Source organism: Ceratotherium simum, chromosome X (genome assembly GCF_057802395.1).
Source record: "Ceratotherium simum simum isolate JZ-2026a chromosome X, ASM5780239v1, whole genome shotgun sequence".
Taxonomy (NCBI): Eukaryota; Metazoa; Chordata; class Mammalia; order Perissodactyla; family Rhinocerotidae; genus Ceratotherium; species Ceratotherium simum.
This window is the reverse complement of record NC_141940.1, coordinates 75,019,316-75,030,360: the sequence shown is the minus strand read 5'-3', so window position 1 is coordinate 75,030,360 and position 11,045 is coordinate 75,019,316. Positions and strand designations below refer to the sequence as shown.

General features: G+C 48.8%; 1 long non-coding RNA gene across 1 annotated transcript in view; it reads right to left on the bottom strand.

Moving 5' to 3' along the window:
- Nucleotides 1–548: 548 nt before the first annotated feature.
- The window catches only part of LOC147911895 (uncharacterized), a 35,488-nt gene continuing 24,991 nt past the window's right edge, over nt 549–11,045 (bottom strand). The window contains exon 4 of the long non-coding RNA XR_015550671.1: nt 549–1,391. This is a non-coding gene — a long non-coding RNA (uncharacterized LOC147911895). The remainder of the gene's footprint in view (nt 1,392–11,045) is intronic.

Genomic DNA, 11,045 nt, shown 5'->3' with positions numbered 1-11,045 from the left:
GGAGGGCTCAGAGGAGTCTAATGCTGGTAGTAAGAAACAGCAAAGATGTTCTGAGTGAGAATCAGCAAATGGTCATTTGGCCCCAAGCTCAGCAGTTCCTGCAGCTCCTTTAGCTTTGGTACAGAGAGTGTGCAGAAGGGAAGGCAACTTGACCTCTGGAGCTAGAACTCTATCCACTAGGGCCTATCTCCCTCAGCTGCACACCAAGGCTCATCCATTTTCAGGCCTGACTCTGGTGAGCCATGACCATAGCTTTGCACAGAAACCTCCGGCCAGCTGCTTGCCACGTGCTGCCTGGGTTTTGGGGTGGGAGGAGCTTCTGATGCCACAGGAGAGCAGGTAGGCCAGAGGATCTCACCAGGCCTGACCTCTGACCCCCTGCCCCCACGGCCAGATGTGGAGGCCAGTCCTGCTCTCAGGCCTAGTGCTGACGACCCCTAGCTTCCCCTGCCCCTGGCTCTGTAGAGTCCTGAGGAAACTCCATGCCACATTTGCCCCTCTGTGCCGACGCCCCACTCCTACCCCTAACCTCCCCCCTCCTGCCCTGTCAGAAGGTTTCAGCAAAAGGATATCTAATGCTGGGGGGATCATGGCTGATGGAAAAGAATCCATCATAGCCCTGGGGTGGCAGGAAGTGGAGAAATGAGACACACTCTTCAGGGTAGGGGGGGTACCACCTCCTCTTGATTGGCAGGGCAGGAAATTGGGGCCTGGACTAGTGCAGAAGCCAAGCCAAGAGGGTGTCGGGGCTCCTCCAGGGGCTGTGGGCCAGGAGGCAGCAGGGGCAGACCGTCTGGATGCAATCAAGCTTGCTATGACCTCATGGGAAGAAGGGGGGAGCCCCCAGAACTGAGGGCTTTGGGTCTCACTCTCACCATTGGGGGGAGGGAGAGGAGCTGTGTGGGGATGAGACACAGAGCATTTAGTGGGGTGAGTGAGAAGTATGAAAATGGATGAGTCAAAAGAGAAGGGAGAAGCTAGAGGGGCAGCTTCAGGAAAGCAGCTATTCTCAATTGACTTGGACTCAAAGCTTTGGGAGAACCAGTCTGGGAAGCAGGTGCTGGGGAAGAGTTCCCAGCCCCCAAGTCCATGGGTTCCAAGTGCAGCTCTTGCTTGTAAAGACAGGGGCAACAGCATGTGGCAGGGCAGATTGTAGATGAGTTCTGGTTCCTGCTTATAGGGAAAGGTTGGTAGGCCAGGTAGCTGGAAAAGGCTTCAGGAGGGAGCCCCACATGATCCAATGTGGGAAGACTGGGTCCTCATAGACCACCCTTTGAGGAAGTCTGCAGGACAGAGCAGGAAAGGTGGAGTCCACAATGCAGTGCAGGACTGGTGTGGGGCTGGAGCCTAGGTCCCATGAGGAGCTGGAGAAGGTACTGGAGCTTCATGGCCTGGAGCAGAGAAGATAGGAGAATGTGATCTTTGTTCTCAGAGCTCTCAAGGCCTGTCAAGGGCAGAGGGAGCAGAGGGAGCAGACAGTGTCCATGTGGCCTCAGGGGGCAGAGACTCCTGGGAGAAAGCCACAGGGAGACAGAGTTCTTTGGCTAAATCCAAGAAAGAGTTTTCTCAAGAGCTATCCATGCTCAAAATTAGGGAGGAGGGAGGTAATGAGTGCCCCAAGTACTGGAGACTTGTAAACAAGGGCTGCACAACCACTTTGTGGATATTCAAAGAGTAGATGGGGGTGGTCCCTTGGCATCCTCTGGCCACCCCATCATGAGAACCTCTGGCTCCACGAACTGGATGTGTTACTCTGTGAGAGGGAGTCCAAGAAACTAGCACTCATTCCTCGAGTTCTCCAAGGGGCTGTGACTTGAGTCTGCACCTCTCAGACACCAAACTTGGTCGAGTAGCATCATGTGGCCCTTTATTATGTGGCTCTGCTGTTCTCTTATTATGTGCCCCACAGCCCTCTAGCCTCTCATGACATCAGCATCTCACCACACTGAGTATAGTGGATGCATTTAATAATACTTTTTTCTATACCACATGGCTCCTAACAGCTTCATATGGAGCTCAACTCATGAGGCAGTGATTGGTTCCAACTTCATGGGCAATTGAAGCGATTCTCAAGGATAATTTTGACTGTCTTCAATTGTGCCTTACAGGCTGTCTTGAGACGCTATGCCTGTGTAGGGCACTGCTTCACTGACTGCTTAATAATGTTGCTAGACACAAAGCAGTGTGTTGGCGAAGGTATGATTGGAGGCCTGGACAGAAAAGATCTCTCCCTGGAGGCCTGGTGCCTCCATCCCTCCCTTAACACAGGCCTAATTACCCTCCTGGATTGTTCCTGCTCCTCAGCTGGAGATCTTGTTGGCTCTACCTTCTGAAGAGATCCAAAATCCAACCATTTTTTACCACCTCGCCACTTCCACTTTGGTCCAAGCCACCATCATCTCTCACCGGGACAATCCCAAGAGCCTCCTTACTGCTTTCTCTGTGTTCAGTCCTGCGCTCCATGCTATCCATTCATCTCACAGCAGCCATTGTATTTCTGTTAAGACGTAAGTCAGATTCTGTCACTCGTCTGTTCAAAACCCTCCAATGGCTCCATTCTCCTCAGAACAAAAGCCAAATGACTTACAAGGCCCTACAAGATCTGTCCCTCAGGCCATCTCTCTAACTCATCTCCCGCTATTCTCCTCATTGCTCATTCCACTCTACCTTGCCAGGTCCCAAACCCACTAAGCACATGCCCACCTCTATGCCTTTGCTCTTCCCTCTACTGGAGACAGTCTTTCCATAAAATTTGATATAACATACCTTCACATCCTTCAATCTCTGCTCCAATGTCACCTTACTGGAAAGGCCTTCTTTCTAACCACATGACATGAAATAGCAACTCCACCACCCTTTCCTACCCAGCACTCCTTACCTCTCTCACCTGCCTTTCCTTTCTCCATATCATTTCTCACCATTTGCATATTTTTTCATGTATTGCCTTTATCTGATCACTAGAAGATAAGGCAGGGTCTTCTGTTCTCTGCTGTATCCCCAACACCTAGAACAGTGCCTGGCATATAGTAGGTGCTTAATAAATACTGAATGAACAAGTGGTTTAGAAAACACCCCTGTGAGCCCACCAACCAGGGCAGAGAACCAATTGTCTCTGCCCCAGCACTGGAGCTCCCCTCTGTGCTTCCTGTTCTCTAATGTCACTTGCTGGGCACTCAGCTCAGCCTGACTCTGCCTATGGAAGCTGATACCCTAGCCTTAGTTGATGCTCTACATTAACTGATACCCTAGCTTCACCCTCCTGTGCCTGATGCCTGCTTTCTGCCTGTCTGATCCTTCCTGCCAGCCACATCTAATATTACTCAGGCCTTGCATCATCACCTGTAAGACCCAGGACTGTGGCCAGGCATCTCCTGGCTCATCAGGCTCTCAGGCCTGGAACTTGGCAGACAGGCCTACTCTGCACGCTGCTACCATCCATGCCATACCAACCAAAGACGCCTGATGACTTGCTCAGCAAGCACGCCAAGGAGCTGAGAGAAGAAGTTTGGGGGAGGATTTGGAATTTATGCTCTCTGATCTTCCCTAGGTAAAGGTGAGACTAGAACGTTGAGCTGTAGAAGGAAGCGGCTCCTACTTCCATGGGCACGTCTGGCGTTGTGCTGAGCTGGAGATGACACTGTAGAGAAGGAACAGGGCACAGACCTGGCTCCTGAGGTGCAGAAAAAGCCTTGAGGGAGGCAAACACCATGTGGCTTATCAGTGAGAGGCCCAGGGATGGGAGAGAGCCAGATGGCCAAGAGTTTGTGATTCAGGAACTCCGCTCTTGGAGCAGTGAATGAGCCTGAGGCACCAGGGGGTAACCTGGCAACCAGATCAGGGGCCTATACAGAGGCAGCAGACTGCCTTGAGTGACCAGGATCACTGTGGCTCATACTGTGGGCAGAGAGAACTGAGTGGATGTGTACCACTAAGCAGAGAGAGAACTTCCATTTAAAACGCACCAGCCACTCTGCTAGACACTTTGACTGCATTTTTTTCACAACAACCTTATGAAATATGCACAGTTATTCCCATTTTGCAAATGAGCAAATCAAAACTCAGACTTGAAATGACTTGCCCGGGGTCACAGCTAGGAAATGGCAGATCCAGAAAATGACTTCTGACTCCTGGTCCGTGGCTCTTTGTAGCAAATATGTATTGAGCATATACTGTGTAGTGTGCCAAGTGTAGCATGCACTTTGCACCCGTTTTGTCTAATTTGAGCATTATGACGGCCCTACAAGGTAGGTAGATGTTGTTCCTATTTTATAACTTAGGAAACTGAAGCTCAGACCTGGTTAAGGGACTTGCCCAGCTAGTGAGAGTTGAGGCTTAGTTTTAAGCCAATGTCTGTCACATTCCAAGGTCCATAACATTTTTACTATATTCCCCAATAAATATTTGATTGAAAGAAAAAAAGAAAGAGTGAATGAGTGAACAAAGACAGCCAACTCTTGGAGGGCCTGACAGGAGACATCTGCCCTGGTGACAGGTTGGTCTCAAGTGGTGGCTAGAGCCATATAGATTGGAAGGAAGGGAGGACGTTAGATGTGTCTAGGGGGTGGATGAGGCTGGACTCAGTTTCCCTCAGGCCCTATGGGGCTATCCAGAGTGGTGAGCACTGGGTAAAGTTTGGGAGCAGGGCCGGCTTCATGCATGTGGGATCTGGGCACTCACACAGGGCCCCATGTTGAGAAAGGCCCCACACTTGGCTTAATGCTCCAGTGTGGCTGTCTTGAAATTCTTAATACTTTTTGAATAGGAGAACTGAATTTTAATTTGGCACTGAGCCAGTCCTACTGAGAATCCTAAGTCTTGGAACATTAGCCCCCCCTCCATGCCTCCTGGTGTCTACTCTTTCCCCCCAGAGTGCATCCTGTACATGATTCCTGAGTAGCCTCCCAGCAGCTCTGGTGCTGCCACTCTTCTGCTCAAGAACCTCCTATGTTTCCCTAATTGCTCATTGTTTCACTCCAAACAGCTCCGCTTACTGAGCCTTCAGAGCCCCAACTCAGTCTGTTTTCTCAGGACTCCTTCGCATAGACCCTCTCCTTCTGGCCCCCAACGTGTCTGCAGGCCTCCTGGGCTTGCCTGGGTCCTCCCTCTGGGCCTTAGTGTGCTGCAAGCCTTCAATACCTGCATGTCGGGGAAGGTACCCAGTCATCCGGTGAGGAATTCTTCCTTTCCGCCAGCACACCAGCTCTCCAAGGGCAGGAGTTTTGATCTCTTCTGTTCACTGCTGTGTTCACAGTACCCAGGAAAGGGCCCAGCACGTAGTAGGTACTTAACAACAAATGGCTGAATGAATGACTAAATAAATAAATTCAGGGCTCTCCACAATCTGGCTTCAACATACTCCAGGCCTGACTCCTATACACTTCAGCCTGACGGAACACTTCTTGGTTCCCTATGTACATTCTGCACTGTCCGCACAGCCTGGGGTGCCCCTTCTAATACTCACGTCTTCAAACTGAGCCATTTTCAAGACGCAGCTCAAAATGCCATTTCCTCGATGAAGACTCCCCTAAACACCACAGCTGGCAGTGCCCTCTCCTCTGGACTCCTCATGGTTATTGAGAGTTCTCTTAAGGCATCTGTCCCTTTCTCTGGGATAGCAGGAGGTGTCAAACAGACCTAGGATCAAATCTTCTTACTGCTTACTAACTGTGTGATCTTGACCAGTCACTTGCCTCTCTGAGCCTCAGTTACTTTAACCGTTAATTCCACCTACATCATAGGGTTGTACCGTGAATTAAATGAAACAGCTTAGTGCTAAGTGCATTCAATAATAATAATGTTATTATTAACGACAATAATAATAGCAAAATGTGTCAGAGGGCTTTCTATGTATTTGCACAACCACCTTATGAGGCAGGTACTATTGTTGTTATCCTCATTTTACAGACAGAGAATCAGACTCAGAGGTTTAGGAACCTGCTCAAGGTCACACAGATCGCAAGTGGGGAAGCCAGGATTAAGTCAGGCAGCGTGCCCTGGGCCCAGCCTCAGGGATCCCTTCCTCTCCTGCTATCCTTCCAGGGCTTCCTTACGGCTGAGGCCCCCATCCCAGGCAGCAGCAGTAGCAGCTCCAGAGCTTGCCCCATCCCAGCCCCACCAAGAGGGACTGCATTTGTTCCAAATTACCTATGGTTTGTTTTGAAATGCAAATCGTTTGTAATCATAGGGGCAAGGTAGACATAGATGCTTCTCTTGCTCTAAATGAAGCCCTTAGCCTGGCTCGCCCAAGGGAGGTTATTTTCCTCTCTCTTTTTCTTGGCCTTAAGGAGAGCATGGTTATAGTGTGGTCTTAATGAGGTCTAAATAAAAGCAAACAAGAGCTAATTCAAAACTGGCTGTCTCACCACCTGCACCCTCCCGTTTGCTGCCTCTCTGCCTTCCTTTCCAGCATTCTGGCCTTGAATTGGTGATGACCCAGTAATACCCCAGGGGGAATCTTAAGGGATGCCATGAAACTCTCCTCTAATTCTCTAAACAAAATGAATTTGAACCTGATTTTAACTGAAAAATTAATGGAAACCATATCATCCTCAACTGAGGGTAGCCGGGGGAGGGGTGTCCAGAAACTCCTCAGAGAATCAGGAATTGTGGGACTGTGCACACCAGTGACATGGAGAACTGAGGTGATTTTCTGGATTGGAACCCCTAAACCACCTTGATCTCAGCTGAGCTGGGGACTACAGTCATCAAGTCACTCTCTGCAGGGTCTAGTTCCTCAGCTTCTGTTCCCCACCTCACCCCTCCATGCCCACTGAACACCAGGTACTGACAAGGTCACTCTCACAGGTGTCATCAGGGAGCAAAGCTCTCTTCTCTCTGTGGGTGGGGAGAAGGTAAGGGAGACCCAGAATCCAGTTTCATTTAGCTCAGCAGTACCCTCCTCCTCAGAGTTCCCTTCTCTGTACAGTTTCAGGATAGGGCTGGCTACAAGAGGAATTTGCACAAGATTTGGAAGGCAGAAATGCAGCAGCAGCCATTGCGCTGTGCAGGTTGATGCAGAGGTGCTGCTGAAGCTGGCCTATGTCGTTATCACTCTGCTGGCCCACCTCGCTGGCACAGGGCAGCAGTAGGTCCTACAGTCCTTCCAGCTCCCCAGATATTCTTGAGCTTCAGTGAATCCTGGGCCAGGAGTGTGTGCAGCTCTCTGGTGAAGGACACTAACTTCTTCTGCAGGTCACCCACACAGTTGAAGTTGGAAGTGGTGAGAGACAGATGTTGGTTCTGATTTGTCCTCACTCTCTCCCACTTCATGTCCAGTTTTTCCTCCTGACTGCTGGCCCTGCTCACTTATAGCAACTTCAGTCCCACTACCAGATACAGAGGCCACAGCCTTCCGTAGGCTTCTTCGTCAGCTCCAAGATGGTGAAAATTCTAATCCCCATAATAAATACCTTATTCTAGATCACTCACAGTGGTTCTGCTTTCCTGATCAAACCCGAACAGGCACAGTGCTCAATAAATGTTGTTTTATTAGTAGTATTAGATTGAGGGTTTCACAGGCTGGGACCAGGTCTTTGTCATCCGTGTATATACTAAGTGGCCAGCAGAGAAGCTGTGAGTAGCTTCCATGGGCTTGTTGAGCAGAAGGGAATTGAATCAAGGCTCAAGACAATCAGCCAGTACTTGCTGTGACCCATTGTGAGCTAGGTCCTTGAGAGGGCAGGATAGACACACAAATGTACTTGGATGTAGTTAATGGACTCCAGCCCAAATGGATATAAAACACTAACAAACAAGCAACAATGACCAATGGCCAACAATAACAAGAAGAACTAGCACTTATTGACCACATTGCATGTGTTGCCCCATTTAACCCTCACACTAGCTTCTGAGGAAATGTGGACCTCAGAGAGATTAAATAGCTTGTCCAAGTTGACAAAAAAGACAGAGCTGGGATTCCAATGGAAGAGCTCAGGCTCCAGAACTGTGTGGGGCTGTAACTGCCATGTCAGGCAGGGGCAAACTCTTCCCCTAATGCTGCCGAATGTGAGAGCTCAGAGGCTGGTGGGGGAGAGCCCTGGGCAGGAGGCAAGGGCCAAAAGAGGCTTCCTATTGGGATCATCGGGCCTGAGCTTGGCCTTGAAAACTAAAGAGGCCAATTCTCTTTGCCTTCTCTAACCCATCTGTCATTGAGTTCTGTGGATGTTCCATTGGAAATGCCTTTAATCCTCCTACATCTCCCATTCCAGCCCTCCTGCCCCTGCCAGACGTCCTTCCTCATCTCTGGCCTGGACCCTTGGCCCAGCCTCTTCCTCCCTGATCTCCTGGCCTCCAGGCTTACCTGTTCAAATCCACACTGGCTTCAAGAGCTGTCTTTTTCAAACTCAGTTCTGATCATGACATGCTTCCACTCAAAATCCTACCATGTCCCTACCACCTATCAGGGTTCTATGGGATAAAATAATAACGTTGTGATTGAACCATATGAAGTTGTTGCTATTCAACCGCTTTTTGACCTACAAAAATGGCAAATTCCTCTCGTTCTTCTAATATTAGTAATACCAACAGTTATAGTTTATTAAGTATTTATACTATGTTAAGCCTACACACATGCACGGCATTCTCACAAGTTCCCCACCCTCTGCCCCCTTTTGGCTGTCTGCCTCTTTGGGCCTTCCTCTGTCTTACTCTGATTGCTTCGGCGTGTTTCTCTCTGTACCTTGGTTTCACTCCCTCTGTTGCTGCCTCTCACTGTTTCCCACTCTGTCTCTGTCCATCTCCCTCCGAAAGTTTTCTCTGTCTCTTTGTCTCTGCCTCTCTGATTCTCTATCTCTGTCTCTATCTCTCTATCTCTAGCCGTCTGTCTTATATGTCTGTCTCACTATTTCCTCTCCTTCACTGTCACTGTCACCTTCTTTGTATCCATAATTTTTCCTTTCTTCTGTCTGTGTCTATGTTCGTTTGCCCCTCTTCCCGTCTTCATGAGTGTGTGTGTGTGTGTGTGTGTGTGTGTGTGTGTGTGTGCGCGCGCACATCTAGACCTGTTTCCTGACCTCCCAGGATGCTGGTGTCCGTGAGGCCCATCTGAGGCTGAGGCCCAAGGCTCCCCTGCCAGGGAGCTGGGAGGACAAAACAGACTGGAGCAGGCATCTGGCTGAGGGGGCCAGGTTCATCCTCAAGCCCAGGGCACCCTCATAAAGGCAGTTCCAGGAGCTTGTGGCTTGCCCTGGGGCTGCAGTCTCATCCTGCCTGCAGCCAGCAATGCAATTGGTACAGATGGCAATTGCCCAGATGTAAAACCCAGCTGTGCAAATTAGCCGAAGGCCTGTAAGAAATTAGACTGGATCTAAAAGAGATCAGGCTGTGGAAGAAGAAAAATGTTAGTTAAAAGAGAAAATTCCCACTCGGACCTCCAGGTCATAGATCACAGGAGAGAATCCTCAAGCTATGAGGGACTTCAAGCGGCCATCTGGCTTGGCCGCACCCCAGAACGGGTCAGGCCCCAACCGGCCAAGACAATGTCTGCCTTTCCATCTTTCAAGAACACAGGCCAGAGATTTTTCAACATCTTCCCCCAGTACCTTTTTCTGGGAATGAAGTCCTGCACTGTGAAGAAGTTTGAGGAGAGCCCAGACCACTGAAGTCACTCATACTGGGACCAAAATTGCACCCTAATCCCAAATTGCCCCCCTTCAGTCTTCCACATTTCAGCGCCTGGCACCACCATTCACCCAGATGCTCAAGCCAAAGCCTGAGCATTCTCCTGTCTTTTTCTTACCGGCCTGTTCAATCCATCAACAGTCCTGACAGCTCCACCTCCCAACTGCATTCCTAAGCTGACTCCTTGCACAACAGCCACACTTACCACTGTGGGCTAAAAGCCTCCATCATGTCTATTTGGATGACTGTACACCTCCTTGCTGGTCTCCCTGACTCCACTCTTGTCCCCTACAATCCAGTCTCCATGGGAAGATATTTTAAAAAGACATGTCATTCAGATCATGTCATTCCTCTGCTCAAAACCTTCCTTTGGCTTCTCATAACACCATACCCTAAGTATTCACCATGACGGGCAAAGCCCTATGTCATCTAACTGCATCTCCCCACTCTTCACCCACTCCGCTCTAGCCACATTGCCCTCTTGCTATTCTTTAAACATACTAAGCTCATTCCCTCCTCAGGGACTTTGCCCGTGCAATCTCCACTGCTTAGGATGTTCTTCCCCTAGATCTTCACATGGTGCCCTCTGTCCTTCCATTCAGATCTCTACTCAAAGGTCACCTCCTCCAAGAGGCCTGCTCTGACCATCCTAGCTAAAATAGCCAATGCCTCAGCAATATCCCACAGCACTTTCTAGTCTATAACTTCCCTTTATTTTTCGTCAAAGCACTTATCACTGTTTGGCATTATATTTTATATTTATTTGACAATTGGCTGCCTCCATCACTGTTTGCCCAATGCCTGGAACAGTGCCTAGCACTTGATAAGTACCCAATGGTGGTTGAATGGATGAATGGAATCCTGTTGCTTACAGGCTGTGTGACTTTCAGCGAGTTACTTAACTCTTCTAAGTTTTAGTTTCCTCATCTCTAAGATGGGAAGAATTATATCTACCTTGTGAGCTGTTGTGAGGAAGTAAATGAGATAGCTGATATAATGATCACAGTGCCTGGTACTAGAAATTACTGATTATTAAAATAGCCAGTGCAATTTCTACCTGATTTTTCTGGTTCTGTCCTCAGCAGAAGCATAGAGTAGATACTACCCCCCTGCAAGTTGAATAACCCCAATTCTCTTCATTTTTGTGATGTTAAACATAGTGGTACAGGATGAGTGGGAGTGATGGTAAAGGAACATGGGCACTAAACTGCTAGCTTCTTGGAATCCACCCAGGGCAGGAGTGAGCCATAGAGACTTTAAATTGACTCTTAAATATACTAAAAGAGCTTAAAAAAATCATGGATAAAGAATTAAAGAAAATTATGTATGAAAGAGAATATTGATAAAAAGATAGAAATTATAAAAATAGAAATTCCAGAACTGAAAATTATGATAACTCAAGTGAGTATGAGCCACAGATGCCCCCT